Below are 16,025 nucleotides of genomic sequence, written 5' to 3'. Positions count from 1 at the left end.
TTTTGAAAGTGTTCCGGAAGGTCTGACACTTTTATATATATCTTAAATTAAAGCTAATGTAATATACTTTATCATGGTAAAAAAAAATTTCGGACTTTATTTTATCTTCATGGTGAAAATGGCTACCGAATGCTATTTTTGTGTGAAAATTTTCGATTTTGTATTTTCCATTTTTAACTTTATTATGCTATAACTTTTTGAAAAATGTAAGGATCAGTACAATTTTTTTATGAGGAGTAGTATTCGTATACATCTTTCATTCGACAAACTGTTTTTTTAAATCGGACCATTTCCCTAAATACAGGGGGGATTCAAAACATAAAAATGCATATAGAAAGTAGAACTTTTTCAACGTAACTTTTGAAAGTGTTCCGGAAGGTCTGACACTTTTATATATATCTTAAATTAAAGCTAATGTAATATACTTTATAATGGTAAAAAAAAATTTCGGACTTTATTTTATCTTCATGGTGAAAACAGACATTAAACTTAATAAAAAAAATACGATTTTTGTAAAAAAATTCTTTTTTATATTTTTAACTTTATAATGCTATAACTTCTCGAAAGATGTATGGATCAATATAATTCTTTTTTTTGTAGATGCATGATGTCTTTACCTATCATTTGGTATATTTTTTTTATAAATCTGACTTTTTACCTGCCTACAGGGGGGGATTCAAAATGACAACTTTTTCACAAAAAATTGACTTTTTCAACTTAAATTTTGAAAGTGTTCCGGAAAGTCTGACACTTTTATATATATCTTAAATTAAAGCTAATGTAATATACTTTATCATGGAAAAAAAAAATTTCGGACTTTATTTTATCTTCAAGGTGAAAATGGCTACCAAATGCTATTATTGTGTGAAAATTCTCAATTTTATTTTTTACATTTTTAACATTATAATGCTATAACTTATTGAAAAGTGTATTGATCAATATAATTTTTTTATGGGAAATACTATTTTCTAATAATCTCTTTTTTATTCTACATACTTTGTCTTAATCAGGATATTAATAAGGAACTAGCAGTTTATGAAGCTTTTGGAATAATCCACCAATTTTTTAAAATTAAACACTATCTAAAGATTTGCATCGAAGCGTTTTTTTTTGATAGTGATTTTAATCACTGTCAGATATCATTATACTTGATCCAACTATGCCACGTCACCACTGTGCCGCGACCCCCCTGTGCTGGGTTTTTTTTTCAATTTGAAGTATATTACATTAGCTTTAATTTAAGATATATATAAAAGTATTATACCTTTCGGAACATTTTCAAAAAAGTTGAAAAAGTTAATGTTTTGTGAAAAAATCCTCTCCTGTTGGCAGATATTGGGTCAAATTTTTTTTTTTTATTTACAAAAAACAATCTGTACAATAGAATAAGTACAATAAGTTTTTTTTTATATCAAATATGTACATAGCTTATTTAAAATTAGCATGCAAGGAAGTCACCCATTGGTAACACCTCTCTATTAGTTAAATATAATTTTTATAATATTAGGTCACGGTTCCAGTTACATTTAAGTCTGCGTGTAGGATTGTCAGGGAAGTCGGTAGTGCACATACGTTTGATAAGGAGGTTTGTATTAAAGTTCAGTTTATAGTGGAATCGTATGTAATGTAATTTAGAAAATTCGTTAACTGTTTTAATTTTTAAATCGTTATGTAGGTTGTTGTTCGTTATGCACCAAGGGGCATTAGTTAACATTCGGAGTGATATGTTCTGGAACGCCTGAATTGGGCGTATATTTGACGGCTTTGCAGGACCCCAGATTTGTAATTCATAAGACCAAATTGGTCTTATAATAGTTTTGTAAATCAACATTTTCGTGTTTAATTGCAGTTTTGATTTAAGTAGAGGGCGGAAGATATGAAGTCTAGCATTAGCTTTTTTTCGTTTGTCCTTGAGGTGGGGGCCCCATGTTAATCGCTTATCTAGAATGATACCTAGATATTTTGTTTCGTCCTGAGGAGAGATTATGGTATAGTTGATTTTAACGGCTGGACATATTCCAGGACGAAGAGCGAAAGTGATATGATTTGACTTGGCTTCATTTATTTTTATCTTCCAATTTCTAAACCATGACTCTAAACAATTCACATGCGTTTGAAGGTGATAAGCTGCATCATTAATATTGTTGTGGGTTGAAAGTATAGCTGTGTCGTTGGCAAAACTGGCTAACAGTGTTTTATCGCTATGAGGTATTTCAGCTGTAAATATATTATATAAATCAGGTGCGAGATCACTGCCTCGGGGAACTCCAGCTTCAATTGTGTAATAAGGTGAATTAGCACAACCTTGACGAACCGTAAATTTTCTTTCTTGTAAGTAAGAATTAATAATTAAGTATAATGGCGCTGGGAGAATTTTTTTTAATTTATAGAGCAAACCATTATGCCAGACACGATCAAACGCCTTGCCAACGTCTAAAAACAGTCCAGTGCAGTACTGTTTGTTTTCTAGCGCTGATGCAATGGTGTTGGTCAATCTGTGCACTTGATGAATTGTTGAGTGCAATTGTTCTACAGAGAGTTATCCATAGGGTTAAGTGAGGTTAGGTATCTTTCATATTGCTCAGACTTAAACTTTTTTAGTTGTTTTTTTAAGTTATTAGCTAACTTGTTATAAATGTGATTATAGAAGTCATAATGTGTNATTAGCTAACTTGTTATAAATGTGTTTATAGAAGACATAATGTGTGTTTTGCCATTTTGCCCTAGCGCGTCTTTTTTCATTGATTAATGATTTTATATGAAGAGGGAGTTCTTTATTTACAGCGCTATTTGGTGAATTTGTATCAGGAGATGCTGCATTGGCAGAGTCTTTTATCAACTGGATGAAGTTATGGGCAGCTTGGTCAATGTCTATTCGTGTTTTCAGTGAAATATTAAGGTTAATATCGTTATCCATATAAATTTAAAATTTTTCCCAGTAGATGGGTCCTTTTGTAAGGGATGGCCTGGAGGGGACCAATACTTCACCTCCAATGGTAAGTATGACTGGTGAGTGGTCACCAGAAAGGTCGCTAATATTTTCTATATTTGTGTTTATCTGATTAGAAATTTTTGATATAAAAAAATCCAATATGTCAGGATGCCTATTGGCATGGGTTGGCCAGTACGTTGGTCCAGAAGCAGAGATATATGAATAGTGTTGATTGGTTAAAACCGAGTGAAGAGACTTACCTCTTTGATTATTTGAGACACTACCCCATAAAGAATTTTTTGAGTTGAAATCACCGCCAGCTATGAATGAGTGACATGTTGCTATCATGTATTTAATACTAACCGCTAATTGGTAATATCAAATCAAACAACAGGTACACCATAGTGTACCCTGGGTCTGAAAGGGTTAAAAATTCTTTATTCAATATGTAATTTAAACATATTTTAGTTTTAGTTATTATCGAGGTGGACATAATGGCCATGCACTCAGACCTGTTGGTCCATTGTGTGCACCTCATACCGAATTGTCTTGATTTGGTTTACCCACCTAAGTGTTATCACCAAAGTGTTAATACATTACCATTAAAGTGTTTCTGGCGAAATTAAGTATCTCTCTGCGTTTTAGGTTTTAGCTTCGATGCGAAGCTGAGAAGGTATTGGTTTTACTAAGATGTGGTTTTTTTTTTTTTTTTTTTTGTGTCTGTTACCACTTTTTCTCAGCTCTCACCGAACCGATTTCTTTCAACGGTACGTCAAAAGATCACAAATCGAATCTAGTCGAAGACATTACCCTAAAAAATTGAAAAAATTTCCCTCGTTCCCCGAAAACCTCCAAAAAAGTTACAAATTTAAAAATCGCTAATTTTCGAAATTATTTCAATTTTTTTTACTAAAAACTGCCATAACTTTTTCAAAAATGAACAAATCAATATAATTTTTATTTATATAGATGCATTATATCGTTAACTTTCATTTGGTATATTTTTTTTTATATCTGACCCTTTACCTGCCCATATAGGAGGATTTAAATTACAACTTTTTCACAAAAAATTAATTTTTTCAAATTGACTTTTGAAAATGTTCCGGAAAGTCTAACACTTTTATATATATCTTAAATTAAAACTAATGTAATATACTTTATTATGGAAAAAAAAAATTTCGGACTTTATTTTGTCTTCACAGTGAAAATGGCTACCAAATGCTATTATTGTGTGAAAATTTTATTTTTTTTTTTACATTTTTAACTTTATAATGCTATAACATATTGAATAGTGTATGGATCAACATAATTTTTTTTATGAGAAATAAAATTTTTTAATAATCCCTTTTTCATTCGACATACTTTATCTTAATCAGAATATTAATAAGGAACTAGCAGATCATGTAGATTTTGGAATAATCCACTAATTTTTTTAAAAATAAACACTATCTAAAGATTTGCATCCAAGCGTTTTTTTTTTATAGTGATTTTAATCACTGTCAGATATTATTATACTTGATCGTACTTTATCACGTCACCACTTTGCCGCGACTCCCCTGTGCTGTGTTTTTTTTATACAATTTAAAAAATATGATATCTACACGGTAAATACAAAATATTACGCCTTAAAATTTGCTCCAATATTATACAGGCACCTTTAATCCTACCTGTATTAGAAACTGTTGTATCACAACATAATGATTTTTCAATTGCTACAAAGACAGCTGCTGCTTGACATTCCCCCGAACCAGATGAAATTTCAGGTACTTCGAGTAGTAAATATACATTATCATATGACATAATTATTGGTAAACTTTCAACTAGTTGTTTTCCTGATAATGAAAGAGGAAGTTTTCCATCTTTCTTTAAGAGTTTATCAGATAAAAACATGTAATAAAACGTTTAAAAATAATAAAAAATAACTTTATCTTGTTAATGACTATTTTATAAGTTAATAAACATAACGAATTTTGTGGTTTTTAAATTTATGAAAATATTGAGAAAACCGTATAATTTCATAGAATAATCAACATACCTTATAAAAAGTAAATGGTAAAAAAAAATGTTAAATAAAAAATATATATTTAATTTAAAATAACTTTTGTGTGAATATTTTTTTCTACAGTGGACGAGTTTATAAAATAAATCAAGTTAATAGTTTCAACGTTAATATAGAAAATTTGCATTTTCATTTTTCGTAAGACTAAATAACAATTTTTCAAAAATTTGTATAGATATCTTTTTTATAGAGAAATATTATACCTACAAAAAAATTTCTATGAACTTTTTCATAAAAGTTAATGTTTTTGAAATAGACAAAAAAAAACTAAAAATTCTACCCTTAATGTATCATTTTGAACCCTCTTGGGGCACGCCTTAGAGTTTGACAATCATCACCAAATAATGCCAGATGACGAAAGTGTCGTTTGTGTATTCTTTAGGAACACTTAGTTTGTTATAATACAATCGGCACAACTACAACATGATCAGTACCAAGCACGCTGTCAAAGCCGAAGCATTGTCTAATTAAAGAAAAAAAGTCGAAATATCATAAAAATTGGTATTGTTAGACGATTTTGAAAATTCTTAAAATCTTTAATTGCATTTTCTTAGCAATTACTATTTCTGAGTTATACCGATTATATTCTAGGGGTACGATATTGTCACTTTTTAGAAAGTTATTAAATTTTTGAAGTGAAACTTCTTTATTGAAGGTGTTAAAAAAACAGATTATCGAGCGTCAAGGTCGGCCACAGTGTGCATAATGGTCGGTCATGGTCGGCTAAGGTATTGATAGGTAATTTCCAAAGACAGTGGCAGCAATTTAGATATTTATATTTTAAATGCTGTATACACTGTGGTTCCATTTATCGCTACTGCAGCTTTACCCGTTGAAGTACAAGTTATGTATGCATTACAGTGGCCATCGTTATCCGTATAACTCTCAATTATTAATTTTATAACAAACGTATTCCACATCCAGCAGGGCCAGTGAAAAATATTTGAAATGACATATGGTTTAAAGACAAAAAGTTACTAATTACCTCCATTAAAATCCTCTTTGCTTTTCGTTTGCTTTATGCATAAGGTCATAAAAGTCATCATTATTCATTAAATTTTCTCGTTTCTTTGCAAAGCACCAAGTTTGTTCAATACAGCCAAATGGATGTCACTGTTTACGTCTGCATTAGGATCATTGTACAACAACTCAAATGGATTAGGCTCTAAAAACATGTTGTCTACCTCATGTGCTTCATCGTCGACGAGAAATTCATTTTCATGACATAAATTCTTGTAAATCTCAATAGTTTTTTCAATGTCCAACGAAGCTACAAATTCTTTCTATTTATATATATATATCAATGAATTTAGTTAAGTAATTCTTCATCTTCATAACGAAATGGTAAATAAAAGGTCACCATTTCTCTTTTATATTCGTTCAAGTCTTGAACCATGTCATAATTTCTAAAACGAATAATGCGAAGCTGTTTCCTTTTTGTATACGATGTCTATTCCAGCCAATTTCATTCGCACTGACAGTAAGAAATATCGTTGATTTGCCAAGCTACCTGATCATTGCAAATAGGTCATTCTTTCGATGCATCCAGTACCAAGCCGAATTCGAAATTGATTTCAAAAAAGCAAGATTGGATTCTATACAACCATTGATGTACTCTTCACTTTCGATTTATTTTCTAGTGATCTTTGTATCTTTACCAATGTGTTCAAATGCAACAGTAAGTGAATCACGAATACGCAGTTGCATAATTTTCATTGTCATGTATAACAAAGGCTGAGGCGTAACACCACGTCGATCGGATCTTCTTAATTCACTGAAGGATATAATACGAGGTATGTCAAAAAAGTTCCCGGACGACGTTTCGTGTGCGCTGTGTAGTAGCACTGCGTCGGAAACAACTATGCAGTCTCGTTCCTACAGCTATCTTGTATCAGTATACAAAATTTCAAGTCGATCGGTCGCGTTTAACTGTATTTAAAAAAATAATTATAATAAGTTGTTTGTGCCTTGTGCCGATTTTTTGAAAAATGGAAATCGATAAAAAATTAGAGCAAAGAATCGTGATCAAATGTCTCGTGAAATTGGGCAAAACAAACGCCGAAATTAAAAATATGTTGTCAGCTGTATATGGTAAAGATACGATAAGCCGCACAACGCTGTACGAGTGGATTAGTCGGTTCAGAGAGGGGCGAGAGGCAGTGACTGACAACGCTCGCGAAGGCAGACCACAAACAGCGCGCTCGACCGAAATGGTTGCAAAAGTGAAGACTAAAATCGATGAAGACCACCGAAAAACGCTGAGAGAAATCGCTAGCATTGTTGGAACATCGCACGAGAGTGTGCGTTCAATTTTACGGGAGGATTTGAATTTGTGAAAGGTGTCTCCACACATGGTTCCGCGAGTGTTGACGGACGATCAAAAACGAAACCGCGTTGAAATCTGCAGGGACTGGCTGGAAGCTGAGGAGAGCGACAACATTTTGTCTCGAGTAATCACAGGTGACGAGAGTTGGATTTTTGAGTATGACCTCGTCAAAAAACGGGCTGACATGATGTGGCTAACACCTGATGAACCAAGAGTAAAAAAAGCGCGCAAAAGCAAATCAGAAGTGAAGGTGATGGCCACTGTTTTTTTCGACTGCCGCGGCGTGGTACTCCTGGAATGGACTCCAAAGGGTCACACAATCACTGGACAACCTACCTTGAGACTATGCAACGTTTAAGGGAGCGCATAAGGAAGAAGAGGCCAGAATTGTGGAAAGACAACTCTTGGGTTCTCCATCAAGACAATGCGCCAGCACACCGGTCCTTCATTGTGCAAGATTTTTTGCCCAAAAACCAAACGACAGTGCTACCACATCAGCCCTATTCACCGGACCTTGCACCCTGTGACTTTTTTTTGTTTGATAAACTGAAAGATTTGATGAGGGGAACACATTTGGGGGGTTTGGAAGAGATCAAACAAGAATCGGCACGGCTACTGTACAGCATGCCACAAAATGACTGGCAAAAATGTTTCGATAACTGGAAAAAAAGAATGCACCAGTGCATTAGTGCCAGGGGGGGATACTTTGAAGGGGATAAATTTATTGTAACTTAATTTTTATAATAAAGCACGTTTTTCCCCAGTGTCCGGGAACTTTTTTGACATACCTCGTAAATGGTGTCGCATTAATACCGTCACGAAAATTGCGAAATTGGCCCAGATAAATAGCCGGAAAAGAAAGCTCTTCAGCATGTTCGTTGAACATTATACTCTGAGGCAATGATTTTACTCCTGATGCAATACGTAAATATAGTTCATCATTCTTTAGAGCGTTTGTTGTTGCGCAGTCAGGCTTTCCTCTATAGGGATATTTTCACTCAGATCATCTTGAGAATATTCATAAATTATTTCATCTATATCGATAAATGATAAGTCAATTGTTATGTCATACACTTGATATAACGGAGATTGAATTAAAAACTGAAGCCAAGTTTTTTTTACGTTTCTCAAAAATGTCAATCAAATAGCTTGATTTATGTGTCATTTTTCGTTTTATATGAACATTGATGCAATGGTCATCATCTAAATTTCGAGGAATGCTTTTTATCATGGTATCAATAGAGACTGATATGTTGATAATTTATCCATAAATTCCATATTGGCCATTTATATGTCTCAACCTCCTAATTTGCATAAATGGAAACCGTGGAGAAATTTGTCTTTCTGATACCAAGTTTAATAATGATAAATTGTCAGGCATGGTTAGATATTTAAAACCATTGTATTTCGCCCTTGTGGGAATCTTATTTTTATTTAATGAGGCTCGATACATGTTCACAAATAAATATTATTCCTTAAAATATTTGTTATGATAGTATTCAAGATAATTTCATGCAATGAATTGGCAAGTCTTAACTCGTTTAAGAACCACAATCTATCACACAAAACAAGCAAAACCATATGGATTATTGGTGAATTTTATTTCCAATTCTCTATGGACTTGTTGAAATTTACGAAAATCACCATAGACACTTTTATCATTATCAGAAAATATATAATGCCTAACAATAGTTCCAAGGTGGCTCACAATAAGCCGGTCGAGAGGAAAAAAAAAAGTTATACTATGAATCTCTCTTGGCTGGTGAGTGTCAACTATAAATAAATAAATTTCTCTACTACATTCAATGTGACATTTTTATCAATTACTTGCACGAACATACTATAAAAAGATGATCACTCATGGTAATTTCCATTAAATGTCGAAATATCCAATTATGCTAATCTACATTAGGTATAACTTGTGTTAACATTTTCATTGTACTGTTGGGTACAATAACAGCATTTAATAGTTCCCAGGAAGATGTTTCGTTATTTATAAGCTTACTATATATATCTATATCTATAACACTTTTAAATAATATACCTACACTTTCACATAGAGGTGATATTAATCTTTTAGCTTAATAATGAATAAATAATTAAAATGCACACAACTTGTTACGCATAATTTATTCATTAAAATATGTAATTTTTTTGTATATTTGGCGTTGGCTTAACCTGCCTTATGCTTCTGAACCATTATGAAATAATTTTTTAGCTTCGATGCGAAGCGGAGAAGGTATTAATTTTACTATGATGTGTTTTTTTTTTTTTTTATGTCTGTTGCCACTTTTTCTCAGCTCTCACTGGACCGATTTCTTTCAAAAATACGTCAAAAGATCACAAATCGTATCTAGTTGAAGACATTACCCTTAAAAATTGAAAAAAATTCCCTCGTTCCCCGCAAATGGGGGAAATATCCAAAAAAATTACAAATTTAAAAATCGCTAATTTTCGAAATTTTTTCACTTTTTTTTCTTAAAACTTCCATAACTTTTTGAAAAATCAACAAATCAACATAATTTTTTTTTATACTAAAACCTTAGATATTTACCTTTCATTTGATATCATTTTTTTGAAAATCTATCACTTAACCTGCTCATTGGGGGGGATTTAAAATGGCAACTTTTTTACAAAAATTAATTTTTTCAACTTAATTTTTGAAAATGTTCCGGAAAGACTGCGTCCTTTAAACATATATCAAATTAAAGCTTATTTTATGTACTACAAAATGAAAAAAAAAAATTTGTCCCGACACTTTTTTTTCTACATTTAAACGGCTGCCGTAGTTAAAAAAACACTATTTTTGTGTTAAAATTTTCGATTTTCGATTTTAAATTTTCAACTTAAAAATGCTATAACTTTTTGAAAAATGTATATATCAGCACAAATTTTTTTTTTCTAAATACATTATAAGTACATCTTTCATTTGACATACTTTTTATTAAAATTGGACAATTTCCCCTTATATAGGGGGCGTTCAAAACTTAAAATATTGTAAAAAACATAGATCTTTTTCAACTGAACTTTTGAAAATGTTCCGGAAATACTGCGTCCTTTAAACATATATCAAATCAAAGGTTATGTTATATACTATCAAATGAAAAAAAAAAATTTGTCCCGACATCTTATCTTCTATGTGCAAATGGCTGTCGAAAATTTAAAAAAAAATGTAATGTTTGCGATAAAAATTACATTTTATCGGGATGTTTTTTGTACTTAAAACTGCCATAACTTTTTCAAAAATGAACAAATAAAAATAATATTTTTTTGTATTGAAACCTTAGATATTTCCCTTTCATTTGATATAATTTTTTTTGAAAATCTAACACTTATTCTGCTCACTGGGAGGATTTAAAATAGTAACTTTTTTACAAAAAATAACTTTTTCAACTTAATTTTTGAAAATGTTCCGGAAATACTGCGTCCTTTAAACATATATAAAATTAAAGCTTATTTTATGTACTACAAAATGAAAAAAAAAAATTTGTCCCGACGATCTATCTTCTATACGCAAATGGCTACCATATTGAAAAATATACTATTTTTGTATGATAATTATGGGTTTTGTATTTTATTTTAATAGAAGTTGATGTTGCTTTTGCAATTATCCATCAATTTTTTAAAATTAAACACTATCTACAGATTTGCATCGAAGCGTTTCTTATAATAGTGATTTTAATCACTGTCAGATTAAATCTATACTGGACCCTACTATGCAATGTCTCCACTATGCCGCGACTCCACTGTGCTACCGTTTTTTTTAATAAATCAACTATTTAAAAAGATATTATAAAATTTTGATTTCGTTGCAAAAATATATTTATTTGTTTATTATAAATTTTTACAATACTAGTAAGCATTATCTATAACACGATTTTCAAATTGTCTTACTAAATATTAAATAAAACTTCAAATTCTTACTCAGCTATTATTAGGTTAAGAAACTGTTTAAAACTATACCATTAATGAGTCATTGTTTTATTATCATAAAATATTTATTATTATATCTATTTTATAACAAATATACTGATTTTATAACAAAATTAATAATTTATTTTTATTTTTAGAAAAAATGTTTAATATTAACACTGTAGTCATTTTAAAAAATTGTTATACCAGAAATTTCTTTAGTTTTAACTGTAAATTCCTTGTATTATCTTAAAACATATTAAACTAAAACATATAACTATTGATTTTATAATCAAATATAAAATTAGAAAATACATTTAAATTTAAGTATTCTTACTCCGCTTTTGTGGGATTGAGAAATTGCTCAAAGCCTAGATTTTTGTACCAAATTTCTATATTTTCGTTATAAAAATTATTAAGAAGTGAATTTTTTTTTAAAAGTTCATCATAAGATTTATTTCCCTCAGGTAATTTTGCAATTTTCATTTTGTTCAAATCAGTAATTACAGGAGTGTCCAAGATACCACTGTTTTGAAAAATATGGTTTTTATTCATTACTTTCATTAATACATCTACACGAAACAACATCAATTTCGCCAATTTCCTCTTACAGACTAGATTTGGTGATTGATTTAGATCAAAAAAACTAGTATCTAAACTCAAGACAAATTGATATATAAAGTCAATTTCATCAATTAATGGATGTGGCACGATGCCTTCAGAAAACATAAATCTTGTATCTATTTTGCTTATAAACTTCACAGCATTGTGTAGATTTTCAAACATGATCTTGGAACTTTTCACTTGTTCTTCAAGAAATGTTACACAATCTATAAACTTTTCCCATACATATTTTGTCATAAATTCCTTACATTCGTTGATAACAATATCAATGTAATAAAAGAATTCATCTAGTATTTCTATGTACTTGAAATTGAGTACATTTATTGTATAACAATATTTTTGTATGAAATCACGTGGGTCAGTTTTAGGTTGGTGAGCTACCTCTGTACCAGTAGTATTATTTGAATCTTCTTTTTGATACGATATAATTTGTGAATAAATGTAACTTATCACTCTTTCAATATAATTTTTATATTCTATATGATAACTTTGGACTCCTTCATCTGGTTGTAATACGAAAACGGCAGTGGATATTAAAATAAACCAATAAAATTTCATTGTAAAAAAAACTAATATGAAAAATTTCTTGATTGAAGATTAGGTACATTTAAAATAAACATTTGCAAATATCATTATTAGAAGTGTACATCTTATTTATTAGTAAAAATGTTTTATTGAGAATATAAATCTTTTTTTTATGGCAGTATAAATATATTTCAATCCAATAAGGTGTTTATTAATTTCAATCAATTTTTTATAGGATGTGAGAATATATTATAATCTATACTATATTGATGAATTTTCCCTTTGAAATTCTTCTGCATTCATAATATCAGTTAGAATATCATTTTGTACTATATTATATTTTTTCATATAACGATACCTAATAATTACTTTTAAAAATAATTTAATTTTAATAATATAAAAGTATTACTTAAATAGAAAATAACTTTATTTTCTATACTTTAAATATATAAAACTTAATGGATGCTCTTTTTTTTTAAAAAAAATTTTACATCCTGTAAATAATATTATTTGTTTTGTGAGTAAATTTATAAATTTCAACACATAAATTTATGATTAAAACGGTTTTATGTAAATCTATAATTCAATTTAAAATGTGACATATTGTAAAAAAATATAATATATGAACATCTAATAAGTTTATCTAATTTATTTTTAGAAATTAAAATCAAATGAAAAATCCAATAAATTATCTAAACAATGAAATATGATTACATATATTCAATAGGAAAAATGTAATATTTTATCGTTTTTAAGTCTCTTATTTGTGCAGTTTGTCAGAAAATTTTTTTATAACTACTTTTTATTTTAAATGCCAATGTTGTATACATAAGGTAAAAAAATATTAAAAAATTTAAATAATTTTTCACTTTAGAAAAAAAATTACTTAATTTAGCTTTGCATCGAAGCTAAAAATAATTCAGCTAATAAAATTTTACGCCCAACAATCAAACAGTTTTAATTTACGTAAACACACAGTGTTTCCTAAATATACTACAATCGATAAAAAAATATCACGAGTCGTAAAATCCTCTACCAAAATAATTTCAAATTTCATAGTAGAATTAATATTATTTGTGTTATCGTCATCCGTGTGTAATTTCCCTTCACTTTACTTTTTACGACAAACCATATGAAGTTACTTCATTTTAACAAAAGTATCCATGATCATACACCTTATATTTTTATATTCACTTTGTAACTAAACAATCTTAAATAACTCACTGGTTCTATTTCATTCATACACTCCATCCCTTTTATTCATGATAAACTGTTACAAAATTATGAACTCGACATTCTTTATTCTCATTCATTCATTAAGCCGTTTTCCCATTTATATATATTAAACAACTCCTTTTAATCTCTTTTATTTTTATGGCAAAATTAATCCCCTTTGATTATTCTTTATTTTCTTTATGACAAAAATATAAAATTTGTAATCAGGATATAAAAAGGAAAAAGGGAATCATTTTGCTTTTGGAATAATCCACCAATTATAGAATGTGAAAATATATTCTCGTCATATCATATAATATGATCACATCATCATATGTTGATAAATTTTCTCTTTGAAATTCTGCATTCATAATATCAGTTGATTATTATATTCAACTGATCATTTTGTTCTATATTATATTATTTTATATAACGGACGTAATAATTACTTTTAAAAATAATTTAATTTAAATAATATAATAATTTTATTTTATTTGAAAATAATCTTATAGCTTTATTTTCAATACTTTAATTAATTCAAACTGAATTTCAGCTCTTTAATTTTGAAAAAAATTTTACACCATGTAAATCTTATTATTTGTTATGTGTATAAATTTATAAATTTCTTTATATGCATTTATGATTATAATATTTTTAATATTTTAAATATTTTAAATATTGATATAAATTGCTATCACAGTCACGGATTGTTTATTATCAATTATGACTATCAATAGATATACTTTTTACAATACAGTTAGTGTATTACATAGTTAATAATTCAAGAATAATATGTATCTAAAGATAGTAATAAAAAAAAAAATTTTAATTATTATTATTCTGTAAGTAATTGAGTGGGTTATGATAAAAAAATCACTCTGTATAAATCGAATGAGGTGTAGTTAAAGAATTACTTTGCATCGATTTTAAAATTTATTAATGAGGTAAAATCTAAGTTTATTATATATTTAAAAATAGACAATCTGTGATAATAATTTTTGGAAAAAAAATTTTTACTGGTCGTGTAACACGTTTTAAATAAATTGACCAAAAATACCCACAAAAAACAAATTTTACTAAACTACTAAATTTTTGGTGAATATTCGAAAAAGACCATTACTTAAAACAAGACATTATAAGTAATTATAAAACTATAAAATCTTACTTCAGGAATCCCATTTCACTAAAATAATCAAATAAATTTTTCCAAATAAAAATTCAGTCAATGGCTTATAACAACAATTTGGATATACTTCATTAATAATATTTTGAACCAGAGACTGGAATCATAATGAAGTATTAATTTGATTTGGGGTTACTATAATTTAAGAAAAATTGATTAAATTGTATTTTTTTAATCAAAATTGAAAAAGTTACCTTGGTTCATTTTAATCGTGAGAAATCCTCAAAAATTTATAATTTTTAAAATAGATAAATTTTGAAATTTTTAAACTTTTTTTTTTAAAACTACCATAACTTTTTGAAAAATTGACAAATCAAAATATTTTTTTTTATATAGTCATTTTAAATATTTTCTCTCATTTGATATAAATATTTTTAAAAAAATAGGTATTTTTTGTATAATAAATATCATACTAAATTTCATTCTATCGTATGTAATTTTTTATAAACTAAAAAATTTTAAATTGTAATAATAAATTATTGATTATCCATTTCATACTAAGTATAATAACTTTAATTACTATTTATTCATACAATATATATATAAATTAAAGAATTACTAACCAGGGTGTCATTAAGAAAATAGAAGTTGACGTTGTTTTTGGAATAATTCAACAATTCCTCTTAAAAATTAAAACTATCTACTGATTTGCATCGAAGCATTTTTTACTATAGTTATTTTAATCACTGTCTCAATTAGGCCACGTCCTCACTATGTTGGGTTTTTTAGCAGTGATATTATAAAATATTAAAATATAATCATATATAAAAAGAATCATAGAAAGGAAGCAAAGTCCCAAAATATTTCTGCAGCATTCTGGAAAAAAAAAATCCACATAGGGAATACGTGGCATAATTGAAATAAGTATAATTCATATCTGACAGTGATTAACATGACTTTTAAAAAAACGCCTCTCCCGGACGATTTGAGCAGTGGTCGCACGTCGTCGCGACTGCTTTACGATACGGTTAAAATACTCGTTATAGCAGCCGTGGCCAGACATCAATACTCAAGAGTATCCGCCCAAACCGGGGACCCGTACAGGAGAACCGAGTATATGACTCTGACTAAACGTATGCACCGCATCTCCCTCGGCCCTCCCAGATTGAACATGAGTTCCACCAAGCAATTTATGACTTTCTGGGCCCGCTGGGCCGCACGAGTAATGTGCGGTCCGAACTTTAGACGTTTGTCTATGACAAGGCCCAGATAAGTCATGGAGTCCTTAAGCGGGATCTCTACCCCTAGC

The sequence above is a fragment of the Daktulosphaira vitifoliae genome, unplaced genomic scaffold (genome assembly GCF_025091365.1).
Source record: "Daktulosphaira vitifoliae isolate Bord-2020 unplaced genomic scaffold, ASM2509136v1 Scaffold_5, whole genome shotgun sequence".
Lineage (NCBI taxonomy): Eukaryota > Metazoa > Arthropoda > Insecta > Hemiptera > Phylloxeridae > Daktulosphaira > Daktulosphaira vitifoliae.
This window is presented reverse-complemented; position numbering follows the sequence as displayed.